Raw genomic sequence first — 7611 nt, 5'->3', positions numbered from 1 at the left:
ATACTACCTGTATGGCTCTGCAGATATCATATGGGTTGCAGCTGTGTGCTGATCGGGCCACAAGCAACTCCCAGGTTGAGAACCACTAGGCTAGAGCTTTCCCTCCAGCTCAGCTAAGGTGGAGGGAAAGTACCCTGGAATGAGCCACCACCTTATGGTATGTGTTTAGCCAATCTTTTTTCCATAAATTAGAAGCCCTTGGAAAAAACCATTGTGCAAAGCTCCCCCTCAGCTTCAGAGAATAATTAAATTGTAAAAGTGCTGGTTAAATGTGAAATATGGCTGATTGTAAATAGCTTCTTAGACTAGAAGCACAGTTAAGGGTGGCTGTAAGTACTGAGAACAAGGAGCTGCAGGAAGAAGTAAATATGAATCTCCTACTATCCAGTTACAAAACAAAATCTGACAACCTTGATAAAAGAAACACCAACGGACACAGTCTCATGATGGTTTACAGCTGTAATTTTACAAGGCCACGAGATGAGAGCCCAGAGACTGAGAAGTAATGAGCAGCACTTAGTGCCCCGGGCACAATCAGCAGCAGAGAAGTTGAGGCTTTCCCAGAGTAAGGTTCAGCAAAGCCTGCTCCCGAGTTGGGGCAAACCGCCCCCCTGGCCTCTCCCCTCCTGCAGCCACTGCCACTGATCCCACTTTCTTAGACGCTGCTTTCCACCTGGCGTCCTGTGACCGCAGGTGGGCGGGATAGAGTGAGTTAGGGCAGCCAATCGGGGCATCTCTTTGGTTTACTTTTCCCAGCCAATGAAATGGCTGGCTTTGGTAGGCGGGGCAGGAGCCTGCTCGCGCCATTCCACGGCCAATCAGGAAGTAGCTTTCCCTGGCGGTTACGGGGCTGGTCGCTCCGTCAACTCCCCGCCCCTGAGGGGAGGAGGCCCTGTCCGGCTCAGCCCCCAGCCGTTCGAGGCGCGGCGAGGCGAGGCGAGGCGGACGGGATGGTAGCTGGGTGGGGTGGGATTTTCAGCTAGAGGAAGCTGGAGCCGCGTCTGTCGCGGGCAGAGTGCGGAGGCCTCGCTGTGCTCAGGGCAGGTGAGAGCCGGAGGCCGAGCCCCGCTGGCCGTTGGGCGCTGCCCTGGTTGTTGGGCTGGGGGAGTGACGGCGGGAGGGGCTGCGAATGTGGCGCTGGCAAAGGGACTGAGACCCCTGGCAAAGGGTCTGGGGATGCGAGTGGGGGCTCCCTGCGCGCGCCCCCAACAAATCGGGTCAGGTGGGGGAGGGGGCAGGTGCGTGTGTGGGGACGGGGCAGGGAGGCTGCTCCGGGGATGTCCTGGGGCTGGTGGGGGCTCGCGTCCGGGGATGCCCGGAGGGGGTCTGTGGGGGGCCCTGGGCTGGATGCCCTGGGGAGAAGAGCGGTGTCGAGGGGCCGGGGATGTCTTGGGAAGGGGGTCTGTGCAAGGCTGGTGTGTCTGAGCTGTTTCATAACGATTTCAGAGTTGATCAAGCTTGTTAGACGTTTGTTTTAATTGTTTGCCCTTATGCCCGTAGCTCTCTGAGCCGGGATCCCTGGGCGGTGGGAAAGTAGGAGTGTCACCTGGCTGAGGAGTTGGGGTGTGCAGAGAAGGAGGCTGCCCCTGCATAGGCTTTACATAAGTGGCAGTCAAGGCTGGGGTGCTTTTACGCCAACAGACTGGGTACTGGTGTACGGGAGGCAATCTGTCGTCAAATCTGGATTTTATTTTTGCTGGTGGATGAATGGGAAGAGTGAATCGTCTCAGTGTGGGCTGGTGGGAGGAGATAGGAGGGACAAGCAACAGGCCCACTTGTCAGGTTGTTTGCAGGTTAGGGCGAGGAAGCATCCTTTGATTCCTGATTAGCTGCCCATTAAATTAGTATTTCCAGACAGATACAAAAGCCTTGTTTGTCAGGAAGCAGATTCCAAGATGTCACCAGTAATTCAACATCAGTTCATTGACATGAGAAGGCAGATGTTACAAGGAAATGCTCCTGTTAGTGTTGAGTAGATTTAATTTTTGTTAGCACAAAGATTAAATGCTGTTTTACACAACAAAGCTCATTTTATTTTATACGATCTCACTTTCTTTTTATGAATGCTTGTTTATCTTTTATTTCAAATGATACTTTATATTTTAGAGTGCCATAATATGGGGAGATGGTTGTAATTTGAATATTGCACTAACCTTTGTGCATAATATAATCATCCCTAGCTCTTATATCTTAGATTTTCATCCATAGACCTCAAAGTGCTTTACACAGGAGATCAGTGTCATTTCCCCTATTCTACAGATGGGGAAACTTAAGATATTGGGAGGTGAAGTGAGTTACCCAAGCTAACCCAGCAGGCCAGTGGCAGAGTCAGGAATAGAGCCCAGGTCTCCTGAGTTCCAATCCAGTGCTTTCTCCACTAGATTGCATTGCCTCTCCATGGTGTATGAACTATAAATTTAACTTGATGGGTCAACATGTAAGGGGAGAAGTTCCTTTAATTATGTATAGTGCTGCAGCCATTTCTTATTTTAAAACGTAAGGCACCACTGGGAATAGTTAAGGAGAATTAATTTATAAGAAGTAATGGATGTGAATAAATCATTGAGTGACATCAGACTACATAGCTAAACTCAGGAGACCTATTAACTTTAATTTATAGGTCACTGGTACCATGAAGTATTGCTTAAAAATAACTTAATTCAATTCTGTGAAACAAACTCCTTACGGATAAAATATGTGGACATTAATAAAACAAACAGGCAAGTCTTGACGGAGTTTATAAATAAGATTATTCACTTGTTCAGCTGTGTGCAAAGAACACAAATTGTGTTTACTGTGAGTTGGAAAGGGTGACGGGCAGACCCAACTTTAATTTTCTATGTTCTCTTTCCTGAAAATATAATTCCACCTTTATTTTAGTTTATAGTCATAACAAAGCATCTCCCTACATTTCCAGGCTACTCTTAGGTCAAGCCACAGACTTCTTTAATAGTTCATTTCCTCACTATTTATTCTAAAATGTTTGGGGAAACTTGAACAGCAGTAAGTAAGTATTTTTCTGTCTGGAAAACTTACCACCTTGGACACATCTACTGACTTTACCATATTCTGATAATAGAGAAAATCAAATATTTTACAAGCCCATTTAAAAATAAAACCCCTTTCCTCAATAAAAAGGTTTTTTTTCAAGTTCACTAAATGCATGTAATCTGCTTGCTGGTCATCTTAAATTTACATTTTTTGAATCCAGTTTGCACTTAAATATTTTAATAGTTGATTAAAATCTATTGGAACACTTCACTAAACTCTTAATTACTTTGCTCATTTTGTAGTACAGTATTTAACAAATAGAACAACAGTTCTTAGAAAGCTCAACTGCTCAAAGTTTTAAATGTCATTAGTGAGATTTGTGGTTTTATCTTCTAACCTGGTTATCTTGGTAAATGAAGGACCTCCTATCAGAAGGATTTACTTACTGATATAGTAGCAGGTTGAACAGGTATGTTTGCTGACTATGTGTAGAAATTGTCACTTTTAAACTAAATACAGTAGTTAGAATTTTTGGAGTTCATGCAATATAAAGTCATCTGCAATGTTGCTTTTTGTGCATTTTTTTTATCTGTTACTTGTTGTATTTGTAGAAGTATTTAGTCATAAATGAAATCTTGTCTGAAATAAAGTAACATTTGCTTGTTTTGTTGGCTCAAATTGTCAGAAAGGACATAATCTCCCATTTTATTGTACTTGGGAATTAATTTTAGCATAAGCTAAATGATCCTAGTAGGATTGTGCAAAGCCTGCCTTCATTCAGAATGGTTAACTATACCGTGTTTGTAGTCTCCAGAAGTTGTCTTAAAGCAATACTTGATTTAAGGCTCGTCACTTTAAGTTTTAATAGAAGAGTTGGTTTGCATTGTTGTTGACATTTCAGTTAAAACTTTTACTCTGATTTAAGGTTTCCCTGTTGTGTTCATAAGACCAACATTGTAGCAGTGGTGTGGAGTTGAGAATGAAATTGACTAATCAATCTGATCAGAATGAAAATATGTAAACCGCCAATACAGAGAAAAGTAAACTAGATTTGTTTTAGATTTGAGTCCACAGTGAACATGAATGTTCCTTTTTAAAATAAAAGTTTGCTTCATATGTACAGGTTTCAGAGTAACAGCCGTGTTAGTCTGTATTCACAAAAAGAAAAGGAGTACTTGTGGCACCTTAGAGACTAACCAATTTATTTGAGCATAAGCTTTCGTGAGCTACAGCTCACTTCATCGGATGCATACTGTGGAAAGTGTAGAAGATCTTTAGATGGAAAAAATAAAGCACTCTAGGGCATAATGCTAATTCTGGAAACTAGTCTTCATACTATTCAAGTGTCAAACTTAGGTAATTGGTATTTCAGAAGGGCACAGTGTAGAAACCCGTACTTTAGAATATGAAAACAAGGGCAATGAAGTACATACATTTTAAAACTTCTTTGCATTTCTAGCAGGTCTTAAAAAATTTACAGAACCCTGGCTATACTGGAGAATATGTCCAGTAGCTAGAGGCCATTATGAAAGCTGCAACTCCTCCTCACATTGTGTTTGTAAAAACCAGCACACTCCTCTTTCCTGAGTGCCTGAGGGAGGGTGCTGTCACTGGAATCTGCTGAGATACCTGTCTCTTCTCTTGACCTTGGCAATTCAGGAGTTGTTTCAGTTTTAGACAATATCTTTTCATGTGCTTAATCTCTCCCTCCTTTTCGGCTCCTTCCCCACTTGTCTGAAAAACACCCAATGCCCTGTGCCCCCAGAGTCACTGACTGACCTGTGAGGAGGAGGGAGCAGCTGGGAACTGTGGGCTCAAAAGGAGCCCCTATAATTCAGGGAGAGGGCAGCCTTCCTCTGCACAAGGCTCGCTGTAGAACCGACCTTTGGAAGTATAGCAGGTACTGTTATAATTTGTTCGGAGCAGTTTGTATTTGTTTTATTGGGGTATCTTTTTCTTTTATTTGAAAGTTGCTTCAGTGAATTCATTGTGGGATTTTACGTCAGTGGCTGCAGCCAGGCACATTCTGTGCAGCAGCCATGCAAACTTGTACTGGCACAGCAGCAAGAACTTATTCCTGAGTCCTGACCTGCAGTACATGTGCTGTTCCTGCCCTATGCCTCTTAAAAAGAGATTGCTGTGTAAATGACTGGTCTCTGGCTTGGTCGAGGGTGGCCAGATAGTAGTTGCATTCAGTGGGGGAGATTTTTTGGGGTGAGTGCTTGTTGTGAGAAGAGCTGCTGCTGCTTCAGCAGAGTTCAGGATCTCAACAGGACAGGTATCTCCAGCTGTGGAACATCTCCCTTGCATGTTTATGAGCCAGACCAGGTGAGAGCCCATAGGTGCTGAAACTAGAGGTGTGGGGGGCGCTGCTGCACCCTCTGGCTTATAATGGAAATCACTTCATACAGGGTTTACGGTTTGGCTCTCAACACCCCCACTGTAAAAATTGTTCCAGCACCCCTGTGAGAGCCAGAGCAGGTTGAACACTTACCTTAGGAGCTCTGCAGGTACCAGAACATGGGATTGGTTTTGGTGAAGATTAGCAGCTTCTCAGGCTGGAACCACTTCCTATAATTTATTTCCAAACACCTGTTTTTAACTCACTGCGCCTTGGTTGCACTAGCTATCTCAGGACTCTTTCCTCACTTCCCCAGTTGCTACTCTAGCTCTTTGAAGTATAGTTTTCAGATCCCCTCTTCTTCCCATGTGGAGCAGAAAAGCTTGGTGTCACAAAACTTCTCTATTCCTAGAAGCAGGGTTTATTTGCTGTGCTAACCTAATTTGGTCTTTCCTATACTAGAGAATTTTGGTGTTGCATTCACTACCACATGAAATACTTTGTATGTCAAGACTGCTTACAGTGTACATAGATGTTCATATTGCTGTTGATTCGGCATTTCCTTGGAGCAAGGCTAGGCACTGTTGCCTTTCATTGACACTGCATCATTGCAGTACCAGTACAGACGGACAACCAACACTGGTATAAGAGCTGTATCAATACAATTAGGCTTTCCAATGCAATGCTCCTGCCAGCCCAGAACGTTAGCTTGGTCACCGTTCAAATTGGGCGCATGCAGTTCTGAGAGTAGTTGAGGTTATTCTGTGGCTTCAACTCTGTCCATTTCTTTCTCCATTGCTGCTCTAAGTTGCTTCACCTCCAGAGCAGCATAGGAGGATGCAAGAATAGAATTAAATATAAGGCCTTATTTAGAACTTAAAAAAAATTCCCCTAAGGGATTAATCTGGAAAACAATGAACAAAAATCAAAGGCCAGATGCATGGCCACATACAAGCAAGCCCTCCTCCCTATTATGTGTTTGGTTTACTTAGGGCATGTCTTCACTAGCAACGTTAAAGTGCTGCCACGGCAGCGCTTCAATGTGGCTATGTAGTCGTGGCATAGCGCTGGGAGACGGCTCTCCCAGTGCTATAAAAAACCCACCTCCATGAGCTGGTGCACTGTTGACACTGACACTTTACAGCGCTGAAACTTGCTGTGCTCAGGGGTGTGTTTTTTTCACACCCCAGAGAGAGAAAGTTGCAGCGCTGTAAAGTGCCAGTATAGAGAAGCCCCAAGGATTTCCACAGCAGTCCATCTCCCTCTTCAGCATTTCCCATGCTCTTTATATCTTAAAAAGAGAACATAGAATAAGGTCACTAGCTAAGAGGTACAGAAAAGCTGCTTTGGTGCTCTCCAAGTAGATCCACTTTGCACTTCATTATCCACTTGTCCTGTCCCTCTAGCCCTTGAGAAGAGGTACATCGTGCAGGGTCCACATTGCATAGCATTTTTTGTTTTGGTTTTTGTTTTGAAAGGTGGGTGAGAGAGAGGGAGACTGGCTTGGACACTTAGGAACAGTGTGAACTCCCTCTGGGCCTGGATCCTCCCATCTTTGGATCCTAGGGAGATGGAAAGCATTAGCTTATTGCTTTTACTTTGCATCTCAGTAATTTGAAAGAATAGAAGAATTAAAATGAAAAGATAAATCAAGCTTATTGCTTTTTTGGCACTGGTAATTAAGGTGTTCAGCATAATAAGGGGATCCAGGGTCTGAGTCACTCTGGCAACTGATCAAGGGGAAGCTTCTGATTCTCCATCTCATTTGTTAGGTCTGTTTCCTGCTCCTCATGGTGCATGAGCTAGTGCTGGATAGAATCGCTTGAAGCATCCATTGGAACAAACATTATGTGAATGGGTATAAAAGTACACTGTGTAATAGACACTATGAAGTAATGCACAGTGCTATAATGCTTTCAGGACATGCTACTTATGGATGGGCATTTCAGCTCTTTTATGCCAAATGTATAACAGTTTCTGGACAACTGTAAGTACACTATACTAATTCTGGTGTTCAAAATTATCCCCTGACTTTCCACAAGTGGAGCATGGAGTTACCTGCATTTGGCAGGGGATTGAGCAGTTGTAGAAGTGAAAAATGAAGTGTCCTAGAGGATTTATTTGCAATACAAATCTTTCCAAGTGGAGGAAGGCTTTCACATGAGAAGTTTCCAGTCAAGATTTATATCTTACTATGTGTGCTAGTGTTAAAAGCAAGCATATGACATCTTGTGGATGTTTTGACTATATGCCTGTCTTGAGTGATTTCACTGAGAAGC

General features: G+C 43.8%; 1 protein-coding gene across 5 annotated transcripts in view; it reads left to right on the top strand.

Annotated features, from left to right (window-relative positions):
• Positions 1-865: 865 nt before the first annotated feature.
• The window catches only part of MPP7 (MAGUK p55 scaffold protein 7), a 344361-nt gene continuing 337615 nt past the window's right edge, over positions 866-7611 (top strand). For 2 of the 5 annotated variants that reach the window (XM_074946144.1, XM_074946142.1), the window contains exon 1: positions 918-1044. The gene's annotated coding sequence lies outside the window, so the exon portion shown is untranslated. Of the gene's footprint in view, positions 1045-7611 lie in introns of all 5 variants that reach the window. The other 3 variants (XM_074946145.1, XM_074946146.1, XM_074946143.1) reach the window with 3 other exon arrangements.

The sequence above is a fragment of the Natator depressus genome, chromosome 2 (assembly GCF_965152275.1).
Source record: "Natator depressus isolate rNatDep1 chromosome 2, rNatDep2.hap1, whole genome shotgun sequence".
Lineage (NCBI taxonomy): Eukaryota > Metazoa > Chordata > Testudines > Cheloniidae > Natator > Natator depressus.
The sequence above is the reverse complement of the archived record's forward strand: the minus strand, read 5'-3'. Positions and strand labels throughout refer to the sequence as shown.